This window comes from Gekko japonicus, unplaced genomic scaffold (assembly GCF_001447785.1).
Source record: "Gekko japonicus isolate JY-2015 unplaced genomic scaffold, Gekko_japonicus_V1.1 scaffold18, whole genome shotgun sequence".
Taxonomy (NCBI): Eukaryota; Metazoa; Chordata; class Lepidosauria; order Squamata; family Gekkonidae; genus Gekko; species Gekko japonicus.
The window spans coordinates 2,984,681-2,996,935 of NW_015170275.1; the positions used below are offsets into that span (position 1 = coordinate 2,984,681).

The following is a 12,255-nucleotide window of genomic DNA, read 5'->3' on the forward strand; positions in this document are numbered from 1 at the left end:
TTCCATTTTGTCACATCCCCATTCCCTTTAATAATAGCAATCTTCTGAATATTTCTGTTTGCACATGATGTTTGTACAGAAGTATGACAGCTTTCCTGGCATCACCAGGCAGCATCAGGTAGAAGACACATGAAGACATATGAAGTTGTCTTAAACTGAATCAGACCCTTGGTTCATCAAGGCCAGACTGGTCTTAACTCTCCAGGGTTGCAGGTGGAGGTATTCCACATCACCTACAATCTGAGCATTTTCAACTGGAGATGCCAGGGACTGAACCTAGACCTAGCCCGTTCGCGGGGAGGGCAGGTTATAAATTTAAATAAATAAATAAATAAATAAATTCTGCATGCCAAGCAGATGCTCAACTATGGAGTCACTGGCCCCTCCCCTACCTGGTGTTCCTACACCATTGCAGGGTGACATCTTCAGAAGGCTTTGCTTATTACATGAATAAAACTGTGCCAGTGGTGGTCCTGTAGATAGGCAGGGTAGGCCATAAATAGATTTGGAGACAATAACCAGCATTTTGAACTAATCAGTAACCAAAGGAATGGCTTTAGAATAGATGTAATGTTTATACTATCCCAGTTCCCATTGGTAAGCAAGCTATAGCATTCTGTATCAATCAGAGTTTGCCACTCTGTAACAGCTGGAAAGTGTGCTGCAACACTCCACCCTCAAGATTACTATAGCATGGAGCCATGCAGCCAGATTGGCTGGGTCAAGGTAATAAGCCATCATCTGGGATAAGTGAAGATAGAAGAAAGCATTTTCATAACCGCATTAACTTGCTTCCCAGTCAGAAATGCTGGGTTGAGTACACCCCCTAGCCTCTTAATTTAGTGAGGATCCACTGAACCCCATCACACGTGGGAAGTGCAGTGCCCTCTAAGACCATCGCCTTCCCCAACGGAATCACCTCCATCTTTTCAATTTCAACTTGTTCACCCTTAGCTATTTAATCAGAGCAGCTGGGTACTAGCTCAGGGCACCAAAAGCACCACTGGGCAGTCTAGATAAAGAAATATAGAGCTGGGTGTCGTCAGCATATTGATGACACCCAAGTCTAATGATATGGATTATCATGTCCAAAAGTTTTGAGTCTTGTGTAACAGGATAAAAAGAGGACAAATATTTTAATAGAAATAATAAATAATATAAATAATAAATACAGAGGGATTGAACAACATGGGAGATAAAACTGAGCCCCTACAAAGCAAGCCCCGTAGTGCTGACAATTGGTAGGGTGAATGGATGGATAATGGTTAATGTATATTGTATAATGATTAATAGATAAAACAGTATTTTTCCACACAATATTTTCACACATAAGATTTGTCTCTGTACAGAAAGCAGGAAACTAGACTAAAGTCTACAAGACTTTGCAATATTTCCAGGTCTTTCCCCTTTAATCTTGGGTCAGCTAGTGTGGTGTAGGGGTCAGAGTGTCAGACTGGAATCTGGAAGACCCAGGTTCAAATCCCCACTCTGCATTGGGAGACTGCTGGGTGACTTTAGGCCAGTCATACACACTCAGCCTAGCCTACCTCACAAAGTTGTTGTGAGGATAAAATGGAGGAGAGGGGAACAATGTATGTAGCTTTGGGTCCCCACTGAGGAGCAAGGTGGGGTATAAGCAAAGTCAATCAATCAATCCAGAGGAAAACAAAACTTGTGAAAGGGATTGCAAGGCGGCTGTAGGTGGAGCATATGGTTGGATACTCTCTCCATAGCCATCACAATGAGGGGGCAGATCTAAAATCTGCTTTCAAAACAGAATAATGTTTACTACAATTTGTTTTGTTCACATCCACGGTACATTCTTTTAAAATTGAATGCATACAATTAAAATTGCCCATTATGACATCTATTTGATGCATGTCGGTAGTTCAGCAGTTTGAGACCCGAGTGTGCCGGATGACGGAGTGAGCTCCCGTCTCTAGTTCCAGCTCCTGCCAACCTAGCAGTTTGAAAGCAAGAAATTGCAAATAGATAAATAGGTACCGCTTCCATGGGAAGGCAACAGCGTTCCATGCGCCTTGGTGTTTAATCATGCCGGCCACATGACCACGGAAATGTCTTCAGGCAGCGCTGGCTCTTTGGCTTTCAAACGGAGATGAGCACCGCAACCCTAGAGTCGGATTCGACTGGCTTTCAAGCAAGGGAACCTTTACATTTTTATCCCCTACACAGAGATCATCTTCATGTAAGAATATTCTACATGGAAGTACTATTAAACATAAACATTTAAAATGTGTACATCGTTAGATCTACACGGACATTAACTGAAAGGCTAATGGTATATGTAACAACCTTTGTTGCTATGTTAAAAATAGTCTTACTCAACAGTTTTAAGTTTGCCTAATCACATAAGCATTCTCAAGCACAATATCATGCTGAACTGAAATGTATACATTCTATAGAAAATGTTCTATCACTGGAAAAAAAATCATTCTACAATGGATACTCTAGTCCAAGGAAGAGCTCTATAAAGAAGTGGATATAATTAGGAGAGGTAGCACAGCAGGTGACTCAGGATACCAAATATATGGAAATACAAGCACCGTAAAAGGAATGTCACAACCTCTGGGAAACAAGAGTGACACTGGAGACTAGGTGGCCTTTTGTTCCCATAAATCAGACTGCCTGTTTTTAACTTTTATAGGCACCAATAGTCTAATCAAAAGTGATGAAGTATTTTCATTAACATAACTAGCTCAAGGTTCTTAAACAAATCAAGGCAGATGTACCTTACAGGTTAAACAAACATAAAACTCACTGTTGACTTGTTAAAGACACGTTCAAGTGAACAGGGAAAAATATTTGCAAGTTAAAAACAAACACTGCTTCACAGCCTAAAAGCTATTTCCTGCGATTAAAAAGCGAACGGTGCTTTGTAGACTAAAAGCCACTTCCTGTGAACATCCAATGGGATTTAAACTATTTCTCAACTTATTTTCAGATCTGCTTATGATTTGCTGACCCCTGGTTCCCTAGGAAAAAGTTTTATATTGAAATAGCATTGTATTTGAGCTCTCATTGACAAGTCAGTGAACATTTCTGGTACTTTTCCAAATGTTATCCACAAAAAGGAAAGAATGGCCCCGGTCCCACGGGCAGGAAAATGCGGGGGGGGGAGCGTGGCTGTTTGCCCCGGAGCAAAACAACGTGCGGTTGCGTGATCAGACTCCCGTAGAGGTCCCGTCCAGGTCCCGTGGTTAGGGGGGATGTGCCGATCAGAGGACAATCCTGTGGCGCGGCAAAGAAGCGGCCTCTCTAGCAAAAGGCTCCGCGGGTTTAACCCGTTCCAGGGCTGCAGAGGAATGCAAACTGTGTCCTCCGTCCGGTCCCCTCCAGGAGGAGCTTCAGCCCGCCACACCCCCCTGCACCTCCCCCTCTGCCACCCGGTGCAGAGAGTTCCTCTCGAGCAGGCCGAGCCAAGAGTGGGGAGGTACGGAAAAGGAGTGGGGGGCTGTGTTGTTTGTTTTTAAACGAAGTATGCGCATGCGCCGTTGGGTGCTTGTGCGCATCCCGTGGAGACTTGGGGAAAAAACACCTTTTAGCTATGGGTACATGGGCGGGCACCGGATGCCACGACCTACCACCGGAAACACCATCAGGCGCCCGGCCCTTGCCCCACGGTTTCCGGAAACTAGTACCTCGGAGGTACTAGTTTTTTACCCCGCATCTTCGGCGGGAAGCCTTGGGTTCGCCACGGGAGCTCTACGCTTCCCAGATGTGGCGCTGTGATCGCGCCTGGAAAATCCACCTATCTTCCATCTCTGTAGCATGGCTAATGCTCCGTGCGACCGCAGCCAATGTATATTAAACTGACTCTGTTTCTGAAGCAAAGCAAGTCATAATAAAAAAAACCCACTACAAAACAACTGTGTAAAGCGTACTTCTATCCATGCTGGGGTAGCAAAAGTTCCAAAAGTACTAGTACATAATACAGATGTAGGCCTAATTGTTGAATTTCTGTTACAATCAGCATGTTATCTGCATGTTTTTTGCATTTAAGAAAGAGTAGCACAGACAGAAACAATAAACCAGTTTTACATCAGGTTCTTAAACACTATTGATCAAATACTGCCTTTTTAATTTAGAGTGGATTGACAATGGGGCACATGCTGCCAAGATCAATATGAAACTCTAATATTTAATGCCATAATTTGGCTTACATTGTGAAGAAGCTTGGGTTTAAGGGAATGTATGCCTCCCTGCAAATACAGTAAACAACTGCCAACATACACAGCTGGCACTGGATTTGTGACAGCAACTGGCAATTTGCGATCTACTCAGAATGCGGAAAGCAGAGTGGGACTAGCTGTATCATTTCATCTTGTAACATTCATTATGCAATGCAACCACACAGGTGGCATTTGATCTAATATGCGCCAGATGACAAGACTCCAAGGTATTTGGCCAGGTTCTGTAAAACACTGAAGAGGAGAGAGAAAAACTTAAAATCAACGCAATGACCTCAATAACCAGCTAATGGCAGCACATAGGACCTCCTTGCACTGGAGGAATGGATAATCATTAGCAGAGCTGGCAAGACACAACCCATTCAACAGAGGAATTTTTAACCATCCTGAAACAAATCAATTTTAGACTCCTAAGCTTTTAAAACATGACACTGATGTTTACAAAATGCAAATTCATGTTCTCTCAGTGGGTAAAGAGGATGCATATTACCAATCTGCCTCTCCTAACTGGCACAGCAGTAGCATCATTGCAGCCTTGGTGAGCAGCCTGATTATACAACTGCTATGTTTTGCGGACTTTTGTATTCAGTAGCTTTCCTTATGAAGGCTTATCTTGCTCGTGCATTAGTTACAGCTCAGTCATACCACGTGATGTGCCTTAATTACCGATAGCACCCAAACTGCTTTGTGTGAGAGCGGATGGGCATTGTGACAATCAGTGTAAATATTGTAAATGACACGGATTTTTCAAACGCAATGCCTTTGATTTTATGGAAGGGCCAATACTAACTAGATATCCTCTGACCTACAATAATAGAAAGACTAAATACTGATGTTTTAGAGATTATAAGGCCTTGTTAAATGTGCTTATTGGGGTTACCATTATTGACTATGAATTTATTTACTTATTTTATATCCCATCTTATCTTCTTAGATTCCAGGTTGCTAATGGAACAAGAGTGCCCAGGACACAAAACAGCATAGCTGTGGATCAACAAGATGAAAAATACATGGGTTAATAGCACAATCATTTATCTTTCACCAAATACCCTCTGAAATAAAAGCAATCTTATGTGCTGGCATGTCCTAAATGTAGTGAGCCCTCTACACTTAGTCTGGTAAGTCATTCCAGAGGAGTGGACCTACTATAGATAAGTCTGTGACCTAAGCATTGCCATGTGGACAATCATAAGATAACGTACCACTTTGAAAAGTACAATTGGTATGTAGGAGTATATTTGGAGATCTAGTTCAAAGGAATCTAAAGATAACCACCAGCATTTTTATTTGGGCCCAGAAGCAAATAGATAATGGCCAGTGTAAATGCAAATCCTGCACAAAAGGTTAAGCTGTAAGAAAGGGGGAAGGGAGTGCATCTCTGATGCATGAAACTGCAGCCAAGTAGGTATAAAGTCCAGGGTGGGCAAATGTAAACTAGGAACATACTTTTGAGTCCAGTGGCACCTTTAAGTCCAACAAAGTTTTATTCAAAGTATGAGCTTTCGTGTACATACATACTCCCTCAGATACACTGAAATTGAAGTTTAACAGTTCACTGATATATCCCTTGTTCAGTTTGGTGCTGTTCTAACAGTATGCTTGTAAACATGTTCTTTTTAATAAATACTTTATTTTTTTGATGTGGGAAGTGGTTCTCTGTACCACATAGACCCCCACATCTTGAACGTGCTATTACAAAAGGAGCGCCAGGAGGGAGGAAGGCAGTTGGCAAGTGGCTATTCCCCCAAGGGTACACATGGCAGTAAACTGCCCCCATAGTGACCAGGCGCTGGGCAGTGGGAGACACAGAATCAAGGCCTCAGAAGGGAAGCTGGGAGTCCTGACCCTCCTAGAGGGCAATCCTTTACAAAGTTAAGGGGGGGGATGCATTACTGTAGGGAGAAAGAAAACCCTCTCCAGGTGTTAGGAAAGCCTTGGAAGGCAGGGTAGAATATTGCCTGCAGGCCAGAGCAGGCCCATTCTGCCACACAAACTTTCCAAAAGGGAAAAAAGTCCCCAGACTTACATTATAAATTCTGAATGAATAAAGCTGAATCTTAAAGACTATTTCACTCGTCCTTTAAAAAAATGTTTGATATGGAGTTTTTTCCCCATGTTCCCCCAAATTTCCCAATTTTCCCATTGGAAAAGTTAGGGGGGGAGCCCTGCAGGGAAAAAAGTCCCCCCCCCCATTCATCCATTCCACACACACACACCCCGGACATTCACATCTCTGCTCAAGATACGCCCTTTCAGCATACCAGATCAAATATATATTAGAGTGGTATCTGACTAAAACAACTACTCACAACCAATATTTATTTTTAAGGAAAAAAAATAACACAGATGCAGAGGTAACAATGTTAAGACAAGGAGAATGTAAGCTTGGGGAATTAACCAAGATTTCAAGTGGGACAGCACAGGATATGAATGAGATAACACAAGTGTTCATAATGTATGGTTTTGTACACTTTGAGATTTTTCTTCTACCTTAACAATAAATTTACTTTATTCTTGGGAAAAAACTAATAGCTAAAGATACTCCAAAGCACTGGGCTGAAGGATGTTTACCGTTAATCTTAGCAACAAGTCCATCTTTTCCCCATGCTTGTGTACAAGTGATATTTAGTCTATGACTTCAGCCTTGAAACAGCTGTCATCAATAGTTTACTATCCAGGATATCATATATAAACATGACCTCAGTGTTATATTGCACAGTAATGAAAATACAGAACAGCTGAGCCTATAATAAGTATGATGAAGTCATTCATAAAGTGATTAAAAATAAAAAAATAGCATTGTGACATTGTGACAAACTACTTTAGGTCATTTGCCTATTACAGTTGATAACTTAGAGTGGCAACAAAATGAAAGATAACCTATGATAATAAAATTCACTGAATGCATTAAAAAACTACAGGAAACTCTGTATTTCTTACTTCCTTGCCTTAAATGAAACCTGTTACTTCAGACTTAGGATATTAGAAAATTCAATGCATAGACTTACTTAGGCGACCATAAGAACATAAGAGATGCCAATGTTGGATCAGGCCAAAGGCCCATCCAGTTCAACACTCTGTGTCACACAGTGGCCAGAAATACCAGTGCCATCAGGAGGTCCACCAGTGGGGACAGGACATTAGAAGCCCTCCCACTGTTGACCCCCCCCCCCAAGCACCAAGAAGACAGAGCATCACTTGCCCCAGAGCCCCTATCTATACCTTGTGGTTAATAGCCACTGATGGACCTCTGCTCCATATGCTTATCTAATTCCCTTTTGAAGCCGTCCATGCTTGTAGCCGCCACCACTTCCTGTGGCAGTGAATTCCATGTGTTAATCACTCTTTGGGTGAAGAAGTACTTCCTTTTATCCGTTCTAACCCGACCGCTCTGCAGTTTCATGGAGTGCCCACAAATTCTTGTATTGTGAGAAAGGGAGAAAAGTACCTCTTTCTTTACCTGCTCTTTCCCATGCATAATCTTATAAACCTCGATCATGTCACCCCTCAGTCGTCTTTTCTCCAAGCTAAAGAGCCCTAAGCGCTTTAACCTTTCCTCATAGGGAAAGTGTTCCAACCCTTTTATCATTCGAGTTGCCCTTTTCTGCACTTTTTCCAAAGCTATAATATCCTTTTTAAGGTGTGGTGACCAGAACTGCACACAGTATTCCAAATGAGGTCTCACCATTGATTTATATAGGGGCATTATGATATTGGCTGATCTGTTTTCAATACCCTTCCTAATAATCCCCAGCATAGCATTGGCCTTCTTTATTGCAGTCACACACTGTCTCGACATTTTCAGTGAGTTATCTACCATATTATCTAGTAGAATGTTTTATATATTTGTGACTTGAGACGCAAACTCAGCTTAAAACTAATAATAGAAAACAACATCAACTCAGCAATATCTTTAAAGATCTATTTTTGTAGATGCCTGGCAAACCACAGAATCACCACAAATCAGTGTGAAATATCTGTGCTTCAGTCCACAATCTGTGCTTTGCTGCACACCAACAAAATCGGTAGCACTTATAAATGCTGTAATTTACCACTGAAAATGACTCATGGTTGCTTTCTTCCTTGATAATTCCTTTGGCATATTCATACATGATGTTTGCATATTCAGGAACCCATGACTAACTTTTACTTTCCAACACATCTGCAAGTGGAAAGACAGACCAAATGTTCATGTCTGACTTGGGCACATGGCCAGTGGTGTGTGTGTGGGGGGGTGCTGGGGTGGTAACATTTGTGAGAGGGAATCATCTGAAGGCCCCTTCAAGCTGGTGTCACACTGTAGTCATGGAATGAATTTTTAAAAATTCTAATGCAGTTCAGACTGCAGCCACTAGGTGCACAGAGAAGGCAGACCACAGTAAAAAGAACTCAGAGCCTGCTGGTTAGGCCTTTTAGCAAAGTTTACTAGGAGGCTGAGGGACACCATTTGCTGATCAGGTCATAATAACCCATCAGCCAAGCCACCACTGGAGCAAGACAAAATACAGTCAATGCCAGGAGATGCAGCCTCCTTCCTTTACTTCTACCCAGCTCCTGCACAGCCAGATCTTTCAAAGGGGCAGCCTTGTATGGTAGGGGGGGGGGAACACCTTTGTCTTTTCCTGCATTTCCCTAATTTTTACACTTTTCTTCTTCATGATCTGCCATTCATCTATCCCCACTTCTAATTTCTCTCTCCCCCTTACCTCTATTTCAGTCTCAACTTCTCCTCATCCATCCTAGTTGGCAACTTATAATGTATTTAATAATAAATAGTATAGGAACAAACCTTTGTAAATATTATGAATAGAATGGGGGAGTTAATATTTCCACATCATCTGTCAAAGTAGAAAAGGATGTTTCCCCCTCTCCACCCTTAACATGCATGATAATAAATGTTAATCTGCCTCAGTGGTAACAAATGAAGTACAGAAGTTAGAATGGATTTATTTATTCACTTTATTTATACCTCACCTTTCTCTCCAAGGAAGACCCAAAACAGCTTACGTTGTTCTCCTTTCCTCTGTCTTATTCCCACAAAACCCCCGAGAAGTACATTAGGGTGCATGTTGTGACGCGCCAAAGTGGCAGAATGTTTCCATACATGGGCTGGAGTTCTGCATGGTACTATGGCAGTCCAAAACAGACTAGAAGGGGTGAGGAGGGTCCACATGTACCACCAGGCAGATTCTAGGGGTCAACCTTGCCTGACCCACACAACCATGGAATAAGTATCTAAAAGGCCACTGACTCCTGGCACTATCCGCATCTACAAGGACAGGACCTTTCTCACCAGGCTTCAGTCCACTAGCATAATGCAGGCTGTCCTGGCAGCCCTAGGACTCCACATGGGGGATTTTGGGGCACACTCCTTTCACATACAGTCAGCCACAGAGGCAGCAGGGCTTTGGCTCTCCTCTGCTTGCAAACAGGCCACTGGCTGTTGGAGATCTTCTGCCTTTAAAGCCTATATTTGTTCCACTTCTGGACCAGTTCCTAACTCCCTTTTCTTTTAATTCTGGTAGAGAGGTGCAGGGTCTGAATCGTGGGCCATACCATCGTGCACTGGATTAGGATCTGCACAGCTTCATCTGGATGGTGGACATGGATGGGACTAGAGGACTGGCTCACAATAACTTGGACTGGGCACAGAGGAATGCAGTTGGAGGAGTTTGAATCCACCATCACTTGACATGTTGCCCTTTATGGACCTCCAGGGGCTTCTGTCATCCAGCTTGGCAAAAATGACCTTACTAGTAGGAAAGGGGTGGAACTATGGTTGGCCATGGACACAGACTTGTGTTTTCTTGTTCCCTGATTCCTGGACATGCTGCTCTTCTCGTCCATGTTGCTGGAGCAGCGTGAATGGTGTGGAGCTACTTCCGTGGATAGGGTCAATGTGACAAGTCAGGAAGTGAGCAGTGTGGCTGGGCAGCCAGCTCACAGAATCACTTGGTAGCCCCATCATACAGCACCTGGACGTTTCCTTCAGTCAGACAGTCCGCTTTTGGGCAGATAGCATGCACCTCTCAGAACGGGGTCAGGATGATTAGCTTCACAGCATCCACAATGACCTGCTTTCTTGAGTGTGGTCATAGAACTACTGGCAGGAGCTGGGCTGTCACCCATCTCTGTGGTGGTTTGGGCATCAGGCCATACCCAATTTTATGGGGAAGCTGAGCCCGCATGCCTGTCTCCCCTGGTCTGGGGACCCCATAAGGGGTCATATGAGTGGGACAATTTCATGTTATGCCCAGCTTGGAGGCTGGCACTTGGCTCTAACCAGGAGGTAGCGGGACCCCTGGATTTGCCATCCCACATTATTCCTCCATTGGCTAACAGGCAGGTCGCCCGATGTGTGGATCCATGCCTTATGTAGCATCTGTGCTTCTGTGATTGTATTAAATAAAAGCTGTGGCTGTTTTTCCCCTCCAGTCAATGTAGTCTGCTTGTTATGTACCCCTTTGCCCTCACTCCTTTCTTAGCCCCCAGGGAATGCAATTAATACACAGTGCTATGTTGAGGAACTGCAATATTTATTTGGCACAGTTGGTTGATTGATTAGTCACTTTGGAGAATCACAGTGTGACTAACCCAGTTCTATCTCTGAGGTGGGTAACAAAACCTTTTATGTGTTATACAAGGCATGGAAAAACCAACAAGTTATACAAGGAAATCAGAATTTGATGTTTTGTTTTTCTATTGCTTCACTGAGTGAGAATGTCTGGCATAAACTCACCTAGTGGCTTTTCTCAATTTATAAAGCAATCCTAAAAAGAGTTACAATCTATTTCCATCGAGGTCAATCAGCCTGCAGCTAATCACTCCCACACATTCTATCCCAGAAAGAGCCCTGTTGGATTAGACAAAGCTCCTTTTAGTCTTTTAGTGGCTACCTGTATGCTCTCAAGAGGTGTTATACTAGCTCTGATAGCAGAGGAGTACTTTTGTTAATTTTCTGCAGCAAAAATAGTCTTAGGGCATCTTGAAGACTATCAAGTTTTTACTATAGAGTCCGGAATTTCTCTTTATCCACTACTGTTAGAACTGATTTTCAATTAATTTTTCTATTCCCTTTTACACATGAGAGTCACTTGACTCCTTCGCCTTGGCTTATCCAGTGGTAACGGTGAACCACATGCATCAGTTTTCTGTGGGCCCTTTCGATATAGTTGTTCTTTTTTTCCCTATCGGCTGCACTATTCTGATCCCCTCCCTCTTCTCCAATCAGTCATGGTCTGTTCCCACTTCCTCTTTCAGCAAATACCCTTAAGTTTTATCTCATTCCTGGATCCAAATTCATTGTCTTCTTTGCCACATTAAAGGCAAAGAAGAGTAAAGAAGTTTCCCCCACATTTCAGTAGAAATGCCTGTAGGTAAAGAATACCCGATTAAAAAACCCATGTGGATTCAGTTAATGTGTCTCATCCTTTTACTATCATAACACCCACATAGGTTAGGCTGGGAGAAAATGTCTGGCTCAATATCACCCAGTGGCTTTTCTCAATTTATAAAGCAGTTCTAAACAGAGTTACAATCTATGTCCATTGAGGTCAATCAGCCTGCAACTAATCACTCCCCCACATTCTATCCCAGAAAGGAAACCCTGTACAGAGATCAGTGAAATATTTATGTAAACAACCTTACCACATAAAAAAGGAGCAGACCCACAGATCAGTCTGAACATGAAAAAAGGGTCTAAACTAACAGCCATCACTACATCTTGTGGAGGCAATTTCTATAAATTAATTATGTGTTGTGTGGAGACGCACTTTATTTTGTTTGTCTGAACTCTACTGATTACCAATTTCTTTAGGCGATTCCAAGTTTTTGTATTATGGATAGGGAGAGAAAATCATTGCTATCCACTTTTCCCAGAAAGGAGGTTATGCTGCAATAGAGATCAGTAATCAACGTGCCTATGCATTTGAAGCTTTGCTCATCAAGAGCAGCTGTTCCACATACACACATCTGCAGTGGATGCTGGTGAGCAAAATTTAACAGATTTTTTTTTGACTGCCAGGATTAGGATGGGTATAGTGATATG

At 42.7% G+C, this 12,255-nt stretch overlaps 1 protein-coding gene across 1 annotated transcript in view; it reads right to left on the minus strand.

Moving 5' to 3' along the window:
* The window catches only part of MAP3K15 (mitogen-activated protein kinase kinase kinase 15), a 129,694-nt gene that overhangs the window by 57,386 nt on the left and 60,053 nt on the right, over positions 1 to 12,255 (minus strand). The window lies entirely within an intron of this gene.